The following is a 10,026-nucleotide window of genomic DNA, read 5'->3' as shown; positions in this document are numbered from 1 at the left end:
TAATACTTTGAAAGGAGACTTCTCATTTGCACTCTGTACGTGCGTAGATTTTTTATTATAGATGGAGCAAAACTATGTTCCATTAAATAAAACACAAGAATGTTTTTGTTCAATGCATTTCATGAACTCACGTAGTTTAAGACGTTCAAATACGTAATCATGAAGAAAAAGGAGGAACAGTGAAATAAAATATTTGCTTAGGATCATACAGTTTGGTAAAGTTGGGAAGTAGGGGGCTTCACTTTCTAAAGACTAAACGGGGATTTCCCAGAGCTTCACATTGCTCAAAAGTGGGTAATTTGCGTGGTTTGTAGACTTAATAGTTTGGTTTACTTGTGTTACCTGCCACTTGACATGTCAAGCGCTTGGCTGGCATGTCTCTTTACTTCCCATATACCGCGCTGCCATATACACGCGGACACCCGTGAAATTCAGCGACCGCAATAATAATGAGGTTTTGAAGCCACTACAAGATATGCCATGACAGATTTCAAGGTTATGACTACTTAGATAAACAAGCAACTGGTCAGAAAACGAATTAGCCCTGTAGAAGTCCTATGTGGAAGGACGAAACACGTTGGCTGTTATTACCACAAATTCCATGTGGTTTTGAGAACAAGCGAAAGAAAATAAAGAAAAGATTCATCACATCTTTATTACATACAAAAGACTGGACATTGCTGTATTTTTACTATTTGGATAAGTGGTGCACCACCATAGTATTTTTTGTATACTCTTACACATAAGCCTTAGAAATGTCACAAATAAGCAGTCTGAAAACTTGGCAGCTGCAAGACAAAACACGTCTGTGTTGACCACAAATGTATCTGTTTCCAAAGGAACAATTAAGTTTAAATGACTTTGCGCCAAGAACATAAACGTTAGTTTTATTTTCTTTCTTCTTTGCAGGAACTCTGAATGGCGCGGTCTAGTGTTCACGAATCAGCCCGTTTCAAGATGGCCGTTCCGGCCTTGGCCCCGCCTCTGAGGCGGAGCTTGGGCGGTCTCTGCGCGCCAGGAAAAGAGAGCGACGCCCGCCCGGCCAACCAGAAGCAGCCTAGGCCATGCGGTTTTGGCCCCTCCCTCGGAGGGCGGAGCTTGAGGCGGAACTCTCGGCTAGCCTGACCCTTGTTTGTTGGGCGGGACAGGCACACGCGGAACCTTTGGGGCGGCTCCTTGTTGGCGGGGGACTGCGTGGTGACGGACCAGAGCAGGTGGGGCCGCTTTCACTGTAACATTCACGCTGCCTGGGTGGGGGAGGGGGCAGGGTGGCATTATTTACATTTCGCCACTAGACCCCATTCAGGAAGGGACATTCCCCTTTTTTGAAGCCAACAACCGCTTTATTTCAGTTTTCCCACCTAAAGCTGCCTCTGCTTCAGCGCAAGCAGTGGGGAAATGCATTCCTCGGATTATCTTTTCAAACTCTCACACTTCTCAGTTTGAAAATGTTTGCATTTATGAGTTATTGGAGGGGTGCTCAAGGGGGGCTAGACATGGGGACCTGAGAGCTGCGAAGGGGGAAGCATGTCTGTTGCATGTAAGAAGTTGGGGGAGTGCAGAAAAGTGAGTCTGGGAAGTAGGAGGAGAGGGGGGGATGTAATAACTTAGAGGGGAGGCAATGAGGCGCGTGTCATTAGAAACAACAGGCCGTGGCCGCCCCGCCACTGCTAGGTTACCCTGCTGGCCAGGTATTTTTATCTTCAAGCCTCTGGTGGACAAAAAAACACCTGGGGAACCTCTAAATACAATAATACATTGCATTGCAATGCTTTTAAGCTGTGTAAACTATATCTTGGTGATCATTCAAGCTAACGAAAGCAAGGCTTCTTGTAAGAAAGTAATACAGTATAATTTACACACATTATTCAAGTAGAAGCTGTGGGAGAGTCTCGAAAATACAAACGCACCGCCTTCCTCACTACAGCTGACAGTCTTGCACCTTTCATTGCTGTTTTCTCTATGCACGTCAGTTTCCCATCCCCAAAACCTTGATCTTTTGCCAAAAATATATCCCCTCTTTATATCAGTGAGTTTATTCTTTAGACTTTTTTTTAGGGGGGGGAGGTGACTCAAAATGTGAAGAGATGTACACTAAATGACTAAAAGGAAAATGTGATTGTTTCCAAGATTTCATGGAGTTTTCGTTAATTTTCGTTTTAAAACCACTTCATTTGTTAAATTATGTAATGTTGATTTGTAGAGTGCACTAATCACCCTTGAGGGGGTCGAGGCTCTTGAGCAGCTGTGTGGGCGTGCAGTTCCCCCAGTTATTTAAGGCGAGAGGTCTAAAGCTTCATGTGGAGCTAGAGAACTGATGAGAGGCTCTGATGTGTTCTGGGAGGTTGTTCAATGTTTTGGGTGCAATGTTGGAGTACTAGCAGCCTCCCTTTTTTATGAATGCCTGGGGGTGTATGCGAGTGAGGCTGAGCGGAGGGGTCTGGTAGGCTGGTGAAAGTGTATGCAGCTGTTCAGGTATGCTGGTCCGTTGTTGTGAATGGCTTTGTTGGTTTGCATGAGGAGTTTGAATGTTCTGCATTTTGAATGGGGAACCAGTGTAGCTTGAGTAGGAGTCTTGTGGCAGCGTTCTGAATGGTCTCTGTCTGTGTAGGAGCTTCTTGGAGATTCAGGCAAACAGTGCGCTTACATAGTCGAGTCTGCTTGTGAAGAGTGCTTGCGTGACTGTTTGTCTGGTGCTCTCACTTTTTTTAAATATATGTTCATTGACTTTTCAGAAAGACTGGAATAAGACATGAGTCACAGAAACACTTTAGCATCACTTGGTAGGATTATTGAATCATTTACAAACCAAAAGTAAATGTCTGCGACAGAACGGTTAGCTAAACAGGGAGGGCACTATGACAGAAGACACACACATATCCCAGTACAGTACAGCTAAGTAGTCTAGAAATATTGATCCCTCCAGAGTATTGCAAGTCTGTCAAACACCCAAGGGCAGTCCTAAAGCTCCTTGTGGGAATGTGCCCAGCAGTAAGCTAATAAGTCTGCATTTTACCAGAGCCAGGTTCAGAGAGGATGTTTGTCGTTCTTGGTCTCCATCTTCAACACAAAAATATTCCAACAGCCCCCTCCTTTGTTTTGCACACCCTATAGTTTCAGTTTCATGTAGTAATCAGCTTCAGTGTGTGCCACATCAAAATTAGTTTCAACCAAACTCTCCTATTGGGGGTAGCCGATTCCTTCCAGTACATTTATATTTGACGTTTAAATAGGACAAAAGCTAAATCGATAAATTTGTGTATGTGTTCACGTGTTGGCGTTCACGTACGTACTCCTAATACACATGATTACGTGGTGGGTACTAATGTGTGATCAGTAATTTCACTTGTAATCATCACAATCTGGGTCCAAGTATGCTGGAGTGGCTGACAGTCCCAGACCCACTGGGTACTAATATGTGATCAGTAATTTCACTTGTAATCATCACAATCTGGGTCCAAGTAAACTGGAGTGGCTGACAGTCCCAAACCATATGATTAAAAACTTGCCCCCATAGTGTGACAATGGGGGCACGCTGCGTTTCCCCCAGTAATATTCGGATTATCCTGTGTGGAGAGAGATCTGTCTGATGGAGGTAATTGAACTATGTATATCGGAACCACATATTATAAGACACCTCTCATCTGGTGCACGGCTTGGTTCCACTGTCCATCATTCAGTGGAGCAGCCAACGCTATATCCCATCTTGCCTGTGCTTGTGAGAGCTCTTTGAATTCTGTGCGCTGCATATCCAAATAAATGTTGGTGATGGCATGTCTGGTGCCCCCGTGTGAGCAGAGTGTGTAGTATCAGGGAGCAAGGAGGTTCCCCCACCTCCTGCCCCCCATGTCTAGTCTCTGTATCCCATAATATGTCAGAAAGTGACCAGCTGGGAGATTATATTCATCCCAGTGTTCTTGGAATAACACAAGGGCACCCTCTTTGTATAAAGCATCCGGGGTAGCAAGGCCCGCTGACCTCCAGGTAGTCACAATCGATCGCCAAGTCACTGTAGTCAGACCCGTTGTCTGCCAAAGTGGGTCAAGAGAGAGTAGGGTAGCCCACGCCCAGCATAGACGGGCCACCTTCATCTGCTGGCTCTTTGCCATGTGTTGGGGCTTAGGTGATGCCAACCACGTATATAAGGGGATTCCATTTAGCGCCTTGTGAATCTGTGCTAGTTCTGGGCAATCACCGGATCTAAGCTACCACATAGGCCATTGGAGCTGAGCTGCCGCGTAATGCCATTCATAATTGGGTGGACCCAGTCCACCCTCAGATTGTGGTTTCTGTAATACTTGTCACCTGTCTTCTGCCCCTACCCCAAATCAGTTCTGTTAGTAGACTATGCACTTCCCTAAAAAAAAGACTTAGGTAGGTATAATGGAAGGACTGCGAGTTAGTATAAAAACCGAGGAAACACTTGCATCTTCTCTATTGCAACTCATCCTGCCTGCAACAGCGGGAGGGAAGTCCAAAAAGAGAGGGACCTACGGATCCCCCTCAAGGCCCTGTGTAGATTACCTTCTTTTAAGTAATTTGTGTTGTGATAAATTTGAACCTCTAAGTACTTAAAAGTGTCATGTCACCACTTTAAACAACAGTCAGGGAGAAGCCCCCTTTCCGGAACCGGCACTGATGCCAGTGGGGATATACAGGATTTGTCCCAGTTGACTCGCAAGGCAGATAGCTCTCCAAAGTCATACATCAGAGCCATCAATCATGGGAGTGTAGAGAGTGCGTCACACAGGAACACCAGCGCATCGTCGGCATATAGTGAGATCATGTGATATTCACCATGCACCAGCACACCCTATTGTCTCATCTGGAGCCTCTGGTCATTTGCTTAAGGCTCCATGGCCAGGGCAAACAAAAGAGGCGACATCGGCCTGCTCTGCCTGGTGCCCCTGTGGACAGTAAAAGCATCCGATATAGTAATACCTGTGCGCACTCTCTCCATCGGAGTGCCGTAGTGTCATGTTCCAGCTCACAAATACAGGGCCGAATTCCATCCTCGTGAGCGTGGCTACAAGAAAGTCCCACCCCAGGGTATCAAAAGCCTTCTCTATATCCAAGGAGACTGCACACATTCCCCTGCCTTGATCTGGAGATAAACCTAAATCCGGGGCAATTGCCCGATTATTAATGAATGTGTTACAACTGGGGATAAAGCCCGATTGATCCGTGTGCACCAGTCTATGAATCCCAGGCAGTAGACTGTTGGCCAGTATTTTCCCCAGGATTTTACAGTCTAAATTCAATAGTGATAATGGTTGATACGACCATACATCTAATGGGTCGCAAGCAGGTTTAAGTAGGACCACTATCAATGTCTCTCTGAGTGCACAGGGTAACTGACCCATCTGGCGTGCCTCATTGAACACCTCTAGGAGCTTGGGTGCTAGTATAGTTGGGTTGTGTGTGTGGTATTCAGTGGGAAGATCATCAGTGCCCGGTGTCTTATTTCTGGCAATCTGTTTTATGGCTAGTTTAATTTCAGACAGTTGTATGTGGGCCTCTAAGTCTTCCCTGCCCATCGGCAAGAGTGTGGGAAGCGTTAGCCCGGCAAGATATGGATGCATGCGGTCCACCGGAGGAGCAGCCTGATACAGTGATTGATAATATTCTTTGAAAGCAGTATTTATGGCCACCTATGTATTCACTATTGTGCTGTCATGTAAGGGTATAGCACCTATTGGCTGTCTTTATGTGTCTTCTTTAACTAGTCACACCAGTAATCTGCCAGATCGGTCTCCCTCTGCATGCATCGTAGCCAACCATTGCCTGTAATCCTGCCTCCCCAACAGTGTTTCTGATTCTCTATATTCCCCTCTCAAGGTATGCAACTGCTCCACATGATCAGGTTGGTTTATTGTTTCCCCCTTTTCCACAGTTCTCATCTCACCCTCTAAACGAAGGAGGTTATCAGTCAGTGCTCTTCAAACCCTCCCAAGTCGCCCCCATGCAGTGGCCCCGAACCACAACCTTATGTCCCTCCGACTCCAACGCCCTAGATGATGCCGTCTTGTGGTTATGCACAAAAAATGTATCAATGAGATTAGCAGGGGCATCCCTATAAGGAGCCTCTACCAGGGCCTCCGGCTGGAGCTGCTATGTGGGTGTCACAGTTCGTTCTCTTCCCCAAGCCAACATTTACATCAGTGGTGAGTGGTTGGAGATCGTGCATGTAGTAAGAATATTCTCGTGTCATAGGGTTGTGTAGACGCCAAATATCATGTAGGTGGTGTTGTGTGATCCATTCCTGCAAATGACATGTGGTGCGGAGACATGCCACACCCTACATGACCGGGGTAGTTCTATCAAGTTGGCTATCGGACACACAGTTGTTATAACCCCCCCCCCCCTCAAAGTCCCCAGCGACTGGAGGTCGCACAGTATGGCAGGAGTGAGAATGTCAAAGAACTCCCTGCAATCATCAGTTGCACCATTGTACCAACCTGGGTGATTGATTTATCAATACTAAAGGCGACCTGCCTCGGAGGTTTAGGAGGCTTTGTGCAGGACACAATCTACTCCACTAAACACCAACAGAGAAAGATAGAAGGCTTGAGCTGTGTCCCACTATGAGGGAAGTGTCAATACTGATGTCCTGGGTAGTGCTAGATCTCAGGCGCCTCCCCTCCTGCACACAGCAGTGAATCAAACACAGTCTGGTCACGACAAAGACATTACCTGACTGGTCATTTAAGCGGCTCAGGGGAGGTCCACTGTGGTTCCACGCAGCAGGGGAACAGGATACGAGGGCAGTGACAGATGAATTCCTCCCCCCTCCGCATCCCCGGCTTGCGGTGGAGGCCTAAATAGTGGATGGGGCCAGTTAGTAGAATGCTCAAATGAGATTGTCAAGTGCCCTAAATGGTCTCTACTATTCAGAATTAGCTCACTCATCGCATACTATTTCCTCAGACAGATACACCCAGCCTCTGGCAGCCAAAATCAGTGTCCACCCTCAGTGCCTCCCTCTCCGGCAGCCAATCTCACTGAATGTATCTCCCATGTAATAGTGGTGGGCCCATATAACACAAGACAGGCAATGGTATCTCTCATCTTATATGAGATTGCGTTCATTTATTCCTGTTTAAAGAGGGGTTCCTCATCCAGCTCCGATGGCACTTTGCACATCAGCACCTCGATGATCATCAAAAGTATCCTTCTGATCATGGGGCCCGGACCTCCCGCGCACCTCGCAAGACCTGATGAGCGCTGCTCTGCCCTCACCTCCTATGTGTCTTCTTTCAGCAGCCGGTCGATCCTCACCCTCGCTCCAGGTCGCCTAACGTGCCACCCAATCTCTTTAAGCTGCAGCCACTCTTGCCGCAGTCGATGCAGCTGTGGCAGATCCTCCCTCACATCCCATGCCGCCACCAGGGCGCACCAGGGCCCTCGTTGCTGCGATGGTTGGGACTGTGGAGCACTCAGTAGTGCTCTTGTCCAGCGAGGAACATCTTGCTGCTCATACTGCAATGTGGGCTGCACTGATCCTGCTAGTTGATACAGGATATTCGGTGGGCCGGTACAGAGCACAGCAAAACGCTCCCCCCGTGGCGCTTGAAGATCTTTCTTGGCATAACTTGGACTCTGTAGACTTTGGCCGTCATGCTCATCTTCTCTTATATGATGATCCCTAGATTTCTGGCATGGTTGGTGGGTGTTGGTGTTCGTCCTAGTTCTGTTGACCACCAGTTGGTGTCGCATGGGGAGGTTATGTTTCTGAAGACCAGAACTTCAGTCTTATCAGAGTTGAGCTTCAGGCATCTGTTTCTCATGCGTTCTGCTACCGCAATAATGCAGGTGGTGCTGGTTGTCTTATCTGTCAGGGAGAGGATGAGTTGTGAGTCGTTATTGTAGGAGATGATTTTTCCTTCTTCCAGAATGCACCTGATGTCTTCTTTGGCTGCAATGAGGGCTGTTTCAGTGCTGTGGTTCTTTCTGAATCCGGATCGAGTGTTCCCCAGTAAGGGGTGTAGCTCAAGGTGGCTTGAGTTGCTTGTTGATGGTTTTCTGTATTACTTTGGTAATTTGGGATGGGATGAGAGAGATGAGAAGGAAGTTGCTTAGTTGGCTTCGGTCGGTCGACTGAGGGTTTCTTGAGTAGGGCGTTAACTGCTAAGTGCTTCCAGTCAGGTGATGGAAAAATTGTTCGGTTATAAAACATTAGCTTACTAGATTTGTGAATAAAATAAACATTTTAGTGTTATTCATGTGCACTAGCAATGATGTGCTCAGGAGGGATGTTTTTTATGTCTGGCTTGACAGTGCAGCTGTTGCCAGACCTTGTTATCAACCTAAAAATGAGCTTTTAGGAGTACCACAGCGAGAGTCTTTGGCTCTGCCCACATGTTGATGGACCGGATTACATGTTCTGATTGGGCAGAAGTTGTATGCTTCACCAGAAACAGTACTTCCTCTCCACAAAACTGTGACTATTTTGTTTGTTTATCCAGCTACACGAGGCAGTAGCAGTATGGCGGCCTATAGAAGCACGCTTATGTGCATAAAGTATGAACCAGCTTGATCTTTCAGAGACATACCCTTGGCATTGTAATACTGCTGAAGTGTCTTAGATAAGTTGATAATGCTGAGCATATCCCATTTCATTTCTGTTATTAACATTAGACTTAAGAGTGCAGTTGGTTGTATGTGCGCAATACGACATGCCCAGGGCTACAGTAATCCACATGTATTTTCATGTCTGCCTTGACAGCACTGCTTTTGCTGGACCCTATGTGATCAACAAAAAAGAGCTTTCGGAATACTAAAGAGAGAGGGGTTTCATTCTACCTATGTTACACCTATATGTTTGTTTTACACCTATATGTTTGTTTTACTGAGTAGAGAATTTGATTGATTCAAGGTTCTGTGCTTGTGTTGCACGTTTTGGCTGATGGAAACAGGACCAAGTTGGTTATGGTGGCAAGCCAATGTTCATGACTAAAAGCTCGACTTGTTTATTATGAACTCTTACGAAAAAGTCAGTAGCCCAAATGAATTTATTGAGGAAATCAGTTGAAGTCAATAGGCGTTTAAGGGTTAATTGTTGTTATGCAATAATAAGGCATCCTAATAGGTATTGCGTTATGTTGAATCTCACACATTACAATAGTAGTTAAAGGGTTGGGTGTTGGTTACCCAAACCGTGCATAGAGAAGATTTGGTCTGTGAGAATTCTTGTCAGACTCATAGGAGAGATAATATTTTGCTTAATCAATTTTGTATAAATTAGCAATCTTATAGCTATACCTGATTTTTGCCTTGTGGGAAAGCTTATGCTCAGTACTGTAGGTCTGAGTTGGTTTTGGTGGCAGGCCACTGAGAACAACTGTAGGCCTGATTGGTGCCCTGGGGCAAGTTATGCCAGATGCCACAGTTCTGGTCTGTTTCTTATGAAACCCACTAGGCCTGGCTTATTTGTTGTGGAAAGCATTTATTAAAGCCAGTGGGCCTCTAGCAATAGATTGTTATCACATGGTCTTACAAGCTGTAGATAGGTATTTGGTTACATGTAATCTCACAGATTACCATAGAAGGCAAGAGTTTTGGTGCTGGGCACCTACTCTGCCAAACCCTGTGAATTGAAGTTTTTTACTGTGATGATTCTTCTTAATCCCTAACGAAAGGGGTTTTATATTATTTTTCCAACTGTATTCTATAAATATTTGTAATTGTAGAACTGTATTCATTGGTGTCAAGTTTATGAGCATGTAGGAAGCTGGCTCTATGGTGCACTAAAAAGAAGTACACAGTGCAGAGAGTCCAGTGGATCCCTAATTGGTTTGACAGAGCCAAAAGGTGATAATACTAATGCTCTCTTTTGTTGTAGTGTGGGCAAGCAGTTAGGCTTATCAGAAGGTAGTGCAAAGCATTTGTTGTACACCAAATGGCAATACAAAAAGCACACACTCAATTAATAACTCCAGGCCAATGGTTTTAAATAGCAAAAATATATTTTGTACTTTATTTCTAGAACCACAAGATTCAGTTTGGAGGTAAGTACATTTTCAAGTA

The 10,026-nt window shown here is 45.6% G+C and overlaps 1 protein-coding gene across 1 annotated transcript in view; it reads left to right on the top strand.

The window, feature by feature from the left end:
• Positions 1 to 1,068: 1,068 nt before the first annotated feature.
• NHEJ1 (non-homologous end joining factor 1) overlaps positions 1,069 to 10,026 on the top strand; it is a 563,453-nt gene continuing 554,495 nt past the window's right edge. Inside the window, exon 1 of the mRNA XM_069227136.1 lies at positions 1,069 to 1,214. The gene's annotated coding sequence lies outside the window, so the exon portion shown is untranslated. The remainder of the gene's footprint in view (positions 1,215 to 10,026) is intronic.

Source organism: Pleurodeles waltl, chromosome 3_2, assembly GCF_031143425.1.
Source record: "Pleurodeles waltl isolate 20211129_DDA chromosome 3_2, aPleWal1.hap1.20221129, whole genome shotgun sequence".
Classification (NCBI taxonomy): domain Eukaryota; kingdom Metazoa; phylum Chordata; class Amphibia; order Caudata; family Salamandridae; genus Pleurodeles; species Pleurodeles waltl.
The sequence above is the reverse complement of the archived record's forward strand: the minus strand, read 5'-3'. Positions and strand labels throughout refer to the sequence as shown.